The following is an 8,270-nucleotide window of genomic DNA, read 5'->3' as shown; positions in this document are numbered from 1 at the left end:
TTTTCCTGTGATATTATTGTATTTTTAATTATAGTAATTACGGGAGTTTTTTTCAGGTATAATCAGATTTAATTTACTATGGAGGGAACAACAACAATTAAACAAGCGCCTCAATCAAATGATGTTCAAACAAGGTATTTAGTAATTTTGCATTACTGTTATTATAATGGTTCTTAATTATTCAAATATGGATAATGAAACTGAATAGACTGAATCTCTTAAATTCGTAATTATGAAAAATAAGATGTGGTATGATTGCCAATGAGACAACTCTCCACAAGAGACCAAAATGACTCAGAAATTAACAACTAGAGGTAACCATATGGTCTTCAAGAAAGCCCATACCACATGGTCAGCTATAAAAGGTCCCAACATGACAATGTAAAACAATCCAAACAAGAAAACTGATAAGCATACTACATGACATGTTAACAATATACCAACTAACTCATTCTTATTTTGAATTCAGTAAAAGACTTTTGATAATGATAATAATAATTCACTGTATAGTTATAATTTGAATGTATTTTTTAGGTATTCAGAAATAGCTGTTATTAATCACCTTGAAGACCTCCTGAAAAAGAAAATTGATGATCTGGCAGAACAAATAATGTACCAGGCAGAATTAATGGAACGCAATAAAATTAAATTAAATAGTGACATTGTGTTTTAGAAGCAATTAAAATCCAGAAAAAGGGATTTAATGTCAGAAGAACTGAACAGTTGACATTGGAAAATGGACAAACCAGATATATGGGATTTAAACAATGAATTGTCTAGTATGTTTTTTTAAACATCTAAGGACATTTGTTGTTGTATTAATTTTGTATAATACATTTGTGTAATAAAATGTATAAATTCCATAATTTGATGTCTTTATATAAATAAAGTTATCTTGACAGGCTATATAAAGAGTTTTTATAAAATGTTATACCGGTAAATAACATCTAATTTCAATTATCTTTATAACAAGTCAAGGGGATTATTAGTAAAAAACTAGATATCCTTTTTTTTTAAACGACACCAAGACAAAAAAAAATATGCATACCAAATTTATTTCACAAATATTTACAAATAAATTACACTGTACAATATCTGAGAGAAAATATCATTCATACTTTTACAGTTTTGCTACATGTATTAAAACATATCATCCTAAATGTTTCTGATTCAAAGCTTTATTAATATACTGTGTGATGGATGTTAAGTAGTTCCACTGTATCAATGTTAAGGAAATACATTTAATGGTAGGTTACTGGTTTAAAAATTGACTGATGTCTATAACTGTTCTCCTGTTGTTGTATTCACACAAAGTTAACACAAATTCACTATAAATAAACTTGTAAATAAATAACAATTACTCTTATTTGTCAGTTATGGTTGCTTGCTCTTTTATTGTGGATATAGGATTTTATTATAGTTCAAAAAGGGGGGATATATATTATATAATAATAGGTGGTGTTGAGTTAGAATTCATATAGTGGGGGTTATAATCATTTGTTATTGGGGTATTGAGCCCCCTATAGTAGTGAGGAGGCAGCACTAAGAAGAGCAGCGGAGAGAGGGGGAGGACGAAGCAGGACCATCAGCAGAGGCATCAGTGGAGACGCCCGAGCCTACCCAAATGTCACCGATGAAGAGGTTCAGATCGGAGAAAATCCTCAGAATGATGTGAAAAATTTGAGTGTTCTGTCTAAAACAAAACTGCATAGAAAGTATTGGTCAAATTATATGTTTAGAGCCGACATCCCTTTAACTCGAGATATAATAGTGAGCTTACCTTCTGTACTCCTGGATGAAATATATCAATCACTAGATTTAGATTTATCAAATAGAGCCAAAGATGTTTGTAAACAGTGTAAAACGATTTGGTGAAATCACATGACATGTGCCAGAGACATCCATTTTCCACTACAGCTGGCAGAAGAAGATTTTAAGGACTTAAATGTAAATTTATCCATTATTCAGAAACTATTGGTAACATTATTTTTTTATGAATGACCTTTCTTTAATCACCTTCAAAATGAAAACCATGAGGTCAAACCCAGAAACCAAGGCGCTGTTGCTGTATTGAAATGAAAACTGATAAGCATACTATATGACATTTTTACAATATACCAACTAACTCATTCTTATTTTTAATTCAGTTAAAGACTTTTTATAATGATAATAATAATTTACTGAATAGTTATAATTTGAATGTATTTCTTAGGTATTCAGAAATAGCTGTTATTAATCACCTTGAAGACCTCCTGAAAAAGAAAATTGATGATATGGCTGTAAAAATTATGTACCAGGCAGAATTAATGGAACGCAATAAAATAAAATAAAATAGTGAAATCATGTTTGAGAAACAATTAAAATCCATAAAAAGGGATTTAATATCAGACGAACTGAACAGTTGACATTGGAAAATGGACAAACCAGATATATGAGATTTAAACAATGAATTGTCTATGTTTTTTTTAAATATCTAAGGACATTTGTTGTTGTATTAATTTTGTATAATACATTTGTGTAATAAAATGCATACATTCCATTATTTGATGTCTTTATATAAATAAAGTTATCTTGACAGGCTATATAGAGAGTTTTTATAAAATGTCATACCTGTAAATAATATCTAATTTCATTTAACTTTATATCATGTAAAGGGGATTATAATTTTAAAAAAAGATATTGTTTTAAAAAAAACACCAAAACAAAAACAAAAAATAGATGCATACCTAATTTATATCACAACAATTCACAAATAAATTACACTGTACATTACATGTATTAAACCATATCATCCTAAATGTTTCTGATTCACAGCTTTAATAATATACTGTGTGATGGATGTTAAGTAGTTCCACTGTATCAACGTCAATGAAATGCCTTAAATGAAAGGTTCATGGTTTAAAAATTGGCTGATGTCTATAACTGTTCTCCTGTTGTTGTATTCATATATAGTTTCAACGAATTCACTATAAATAAACTTGTAAATATATAACAACTACTCTTATTTGTCAGTTATGGTTGCTTGCTTTTCATTGTATATATAGGATTTTATTATAGTTCAAAAAGGGGCGATATACATTATGTAATAATAAATTGTGTTGTGATAAGAATTCATATAGTGGGGGGTAATAATCATTTGTTATGAGGGATATTGAGCCCCTTTAGTAGCGAGGAGGCAGCATTCAGAAGAGCAGCGGAGATAGGGAAGGACGAAGCGGGACCATCAGCAGAGTCATCAGTGGAGACGCCCGAGCCAACCCAAATGCCTCCAATGAAGAGGCTCAGATCGGAGAAAACCCCCAGAATTATGTGAAAAATTTGAGTGTTATGTCTAAAACAAAACTGCATAGAAAGTATTTGCCAAATCCTTATTTTGGAGCCGACATCCCCTTTAACTCGAGATTTAAAAGTGAGCTTACCTTCTGTACTCCTGGATGAAATATATCAATCGCTAGAAGATGTTTGTAAACAGTGTAAAACGATTGGGGGAAATCACATGACATGAGATGTTGCAGTTCTATCATACGGAAATGTGGATTTGTAACAAGCAAAGACATTTTTCTATAGTGGTAAAGATGAACGATACCGTTCTATATGACCTCGCAAACATTTTTCAACGTGACAATTGGTGTTCAATATTTTCAAAAGTTCAAGTTGAGAGATATGTTTAACTGTTGTAAAGATAAAATTATTCATCTTAAAAGAATTCATTTTTTTTAAGTAAATTGTATATGTTTGTTTTTGTTTGTTTCTGAGACAGAACACTTTTTTTCATATGGATATATTGTTCACAGTTTAAAAAGTAGTTATTTATTCATTTATACATCTGCATACATATACATACATACATATTTTGAGTTGGTTGTTTTGTTTTTTTTGTTTTTATTTTACTTGAACAAAAAGAAATAGACATTTGTAAATTAATAAAATATTCTTCTCTTTTTTTAGAGACACTTTATCAAGAATAATTGCCAAAGCTTTCTCTACTTCTTTCCAGTCTTATCTTTCAAGGGCACCACCCAAGCAAAGCGAAAGAATAAATCTACTGCAACGAGTAATAATCTAATACCATCATGGTCTTTGTTTAATGATTGCATGTCAGCAAAGTAATATATAGTTGTTCTGTTGGATCTGACACAACAACTCTAGCTCTCTGAAATCGTGTACGAACAGGTTTTTGTAAACTGTAACTGTAAGGATTGTAGGACAAGAAAACAAGTAAATGTTTTTGACCAAACTCAAAATTTTAATAAAGAAATGCAAGAAATGTAGACGAAAAGGTCTCATTAACATATTTTGTTGGGTTAGGACTTTCGAGAAACAAGAAAAAAGATTGCATGTAAACTAAGAAACTCTCCTTGTTATGAAGCCGACAAAGAGAGAAAACCAAAACCAATAACACATGCTGTTTACTATCAATTTGGCAGGAGATCCAAACAGTTGTATATTAAATATGAAAACTAGAAAACTAAGGGCACTTGTTGATTCTGGAGCACACTTGTGTTTATTACATTGAAAAATTCACAAAACTTTAAAAAATGTACTAAAATTAACTAAACAGAATGTTGATCTTCAATACGTAAACGGAAACTCGATTGCTTATTTTGGAAGTAGCATATTCAATTAGATTAGTTACTAACATAATTCATCAAGGTTCAATAACATCATCAACAAATCTGGGATTAGCCCATCTCTTGTAAAAAAAGGTTTATAAAACTTTGAATTCGAAAGTTTGCATAAAGGCAAAAATTATTGTTTTAAAAAGAATTTTTCAGCAATGTATGGTAACATTTAATCCATCTGTAGGTAGGGATATTAACTTATCACCACGCGTAATTAATGAATGGGTGAAGGTCATTGAACAAAATGCAATAGAATCAGGAGATCAATATCTTTTTGAATTAGCAATGTTTGAACATCTACTTAGTACCATGTTCGAAGAATGCAACACAAGGAATCACGAAAATATATGACAAGACAACTTTTCAGAATTTAACAGATTTTTTATTAATTTATTTTTAGATGACTTTACAACTCCTCAACATATTCTCCGTCAGGTTTAGGTTCATGTATATCCAGAGAAGGTGGAGTCCTGCGGATTTCCGGATGGAGATAATTGTGGACAAGTTGGCTATGAAGGAAGAGTTGTCCGAAATCATTAAATTGTCAATGAATAATGACTGGGATCTTCAGGGACACAATACACACTTGAAGCCAAGTCGAATGAAAAGTATTGTAAACCATCTCGCAACAGGTTTACAAGCTCATCATTACCAATTGTAATATTAACTATTCATGTTAACTGTTTGTTATCAATTATATCAATATACAAATAACTTAACTAACTATAGTGTGTGTTTCATTTACTAAAAACAAAATAATTTCAAAAGTTCAGCAACATCTAAATGTTCAGCAATTAATAGTTCATACAATTCTTGTGTGAATAACTAAATTCGTAACATGTTTAACTATTTATCGCTATAAGACTAAACCATTTAATATTATATATTGTAGAACAGGATATTATATATTGTAGAACAGGATATTATATATTGTAGAACAGGACGGAACGTGCCTTGGAGGAGGCAGCACTAAGAGCAGTGAAGAGTTGGGAGAACGAAGCTGGACTATCAGCAGAGGCAACAGCGGAGACACCCGAGCAAACCCAAATGCCTCCGATGAAGAGGTTTAGATCGGAGAACAACCCTAGAATGATGTGAAAAATTGGAGTGTTCTGTCTAAAACAAAACTGCATAGAAAGTCTAGGCCAAATCATATGTTTGGAGCCGACATCCCTTTTAACTCGAGATATAATAGTGAGCTTACCTTCTGTACTCCTGGAAGAAATATATCAATCACTAGATTTAGATTTTAAAATACAGCCGTTGATGCCGTATGCATGCTACAGGAAGTAATATCACAAAGAACATTTGAAATACCAAATGCATCTTTATATCAGAGTTGTTGCAGTTCTATCATACCGAAATGTGGATTTGTAACAAACAAAGACACTCTTTCTATAGTGGTAAAGATGAACGATACCGTTTTATATGACCTCGCAAAAATATTTCAACGTGACCATTGGTGTTCAATACTGTCATAAATTCAAGTTGAAAGATATGTTTAATTGTTGTAAAGATAAAATTATTCATCTAATAAGAATTCATTTTTTTAAAGTAAATTGTATATGGTTTTGTAGGGTTAGGACTTTCGAGAATCAAGAAAAAAAAATTGCAGTTTAGAACTAAGAACTATGAAAATCTTTGTTATAAAGCCGACAAAGAGAGAAACCCAAAACCAGAAACACATACTGTTTACTATCAATTTGGCCGGAAATCCAAACAGTTGTATTTATTAAATATGAAAACCAGAAAAACTAAAGGTACTTGTTGATTCTGGAGCACAATAATTTTTATTACATTATAAAATTCACAAAACTTTTAACAAAATTTACTAAAATTAACTAAACAGAATGTTAATCAGCAATACGTTAACGGAAACTCGATGGATTATTTAGGTAGTAGCACATTCAATTAAGTTAGTTACTAACATCTTTCATCACTAAAAAAAATAAAAATCAAATTATATATAACTAACTAATGGAAAATTAATCTTAGAAAATTCCGAGTTATTATTTTCTTTTTATTTGTCAACGACATATGGCTGATACAATACATGTCGAAGTTATCAACAACTGACGGTGGATCACACGAGGGTCGAAGTATATCAACGACAGATGATCACATAGAGTTCTAAATATATCAACGACAGATTTTTATTCACATAGAGTTCAGAGTATATCAAAGACAAATGATGGATAACATAGAGCTCGGAGAATATCAGCGACTGATGGTTGATCACAGGGAGGTCGGAGTTTATCAATAACAGATGGTGGATCACATGGAAGTCTGAGTATATCAACGACAAATGATGGATCACATGAAGTTTGGAGTATATCAATAACAGAGAGTGAATCACATGTAGGTCGGAGTATATCACCGACTGATGGTAAATCACATGGACGTCAGAGTATATATACGTCAGATGGTGGATCACATGGATGTCGTAGTATATAAACAACTGAAGGTGGGTTCGTGGCGATTGGAGTTATCTATGACAGTCGGAGTAGTTGCAATACCTCTGAATGATGATAATTGACGTTGCAGACGAACACACGGATTGTTGGAGTAGACAACGACGACCAGAGGAGCAGTTTACCGCAATCGGGTTATATAAACAGTCATCAGTTACATGGTTACGCATGGTTTTGTATAATTACAAAGTTAAGATATTTGATGTCACGAAGAGTTTTGATTTAATGAAAACACTTTTACAACTTAGTTATTAACACAAAGTTTGTATGAACTATACATTGCCGGACATTTATATATTGTTAAATGGTTTGACATGATTATTGTCAAATATAAAAATTCCGATATGTATCAGTCTGCATAGAGGTATATCCTGTTAGGAATTATATTGGGTACGACCAAATGTTTATACCATAGATAAAATTGTATACAAATGTAAATCAGACAAATACATTAATATACATGTCTTATTTGTTATTTGAATAGAAATACGTACGGTTTGTTTATTATCATTAAAAGTACTGGATGTCTTTGGAAACATGTGTCTTGTTTTTGTTCAGTCGTACAAACGACACTTTTAGTTGTTTCAGAGAACACACGTGTATGTTTAGCAAACATTTCTTCATCGTTGATTGTTTAATATCAAATAGCAAATATTTCGTGAATGGAAAAGACAAGAACAACTTGATAATAAACACAATAGATTGATCTGTTATACAGACTTATTAACTAGTTTGATGTTTATTCGACCTGTTATGTCGTGTACGTAAGTATTGCTTATATCTTGTCTTATGTTGGTGTGTTGATAATTACATTGGATAAACAATGTAGTGAAACGACCAGAGGCTAAAACATGACTTTTATACATGTATCTTCCGGCAATATACAATTCACTATCCAATACTCTTGAACTTCATACAATATTAGTTGGTTTTTTTTTTCAGTAATCAATCCTGAAGGATGTTACTGTACACACAAATTGATATTGACCATAGTAATTTCGAAATATTTTTATCATTAAAATTCAAAGTCCTGTTTACTTGAAAATGATTAAGATTTAAAACATGATTCGGATACAAATCGCGTTCATAAGTCAATTCTTTTTAAATAAAAAAAAACCAAACAACAATACTGTGTTTAGAGGCAACGTCTAATTTGATGGCCAGGGGTGCATTTATA

Source organism: Mytilus trossulus, chromosome 5 (assembly GCF_036588685.1).
Source record: "Mytilus trossulus isolate FHL-02 chromosome 5, PNRI_Mtr1.1.1.hap1, whole genome shotgun sequence".
Classification (NCBI taxonomy): Eukaryota; Metazoa; Mollusca; class Bivalvia; order Mytilida; family Mytilidae; genus Mytilus; species Mytilus trossulus.
The sequence above is the reverse complement of the archived record's forward strand: the minus strand, read 5'-3'. Positions refer to the sequence as shown.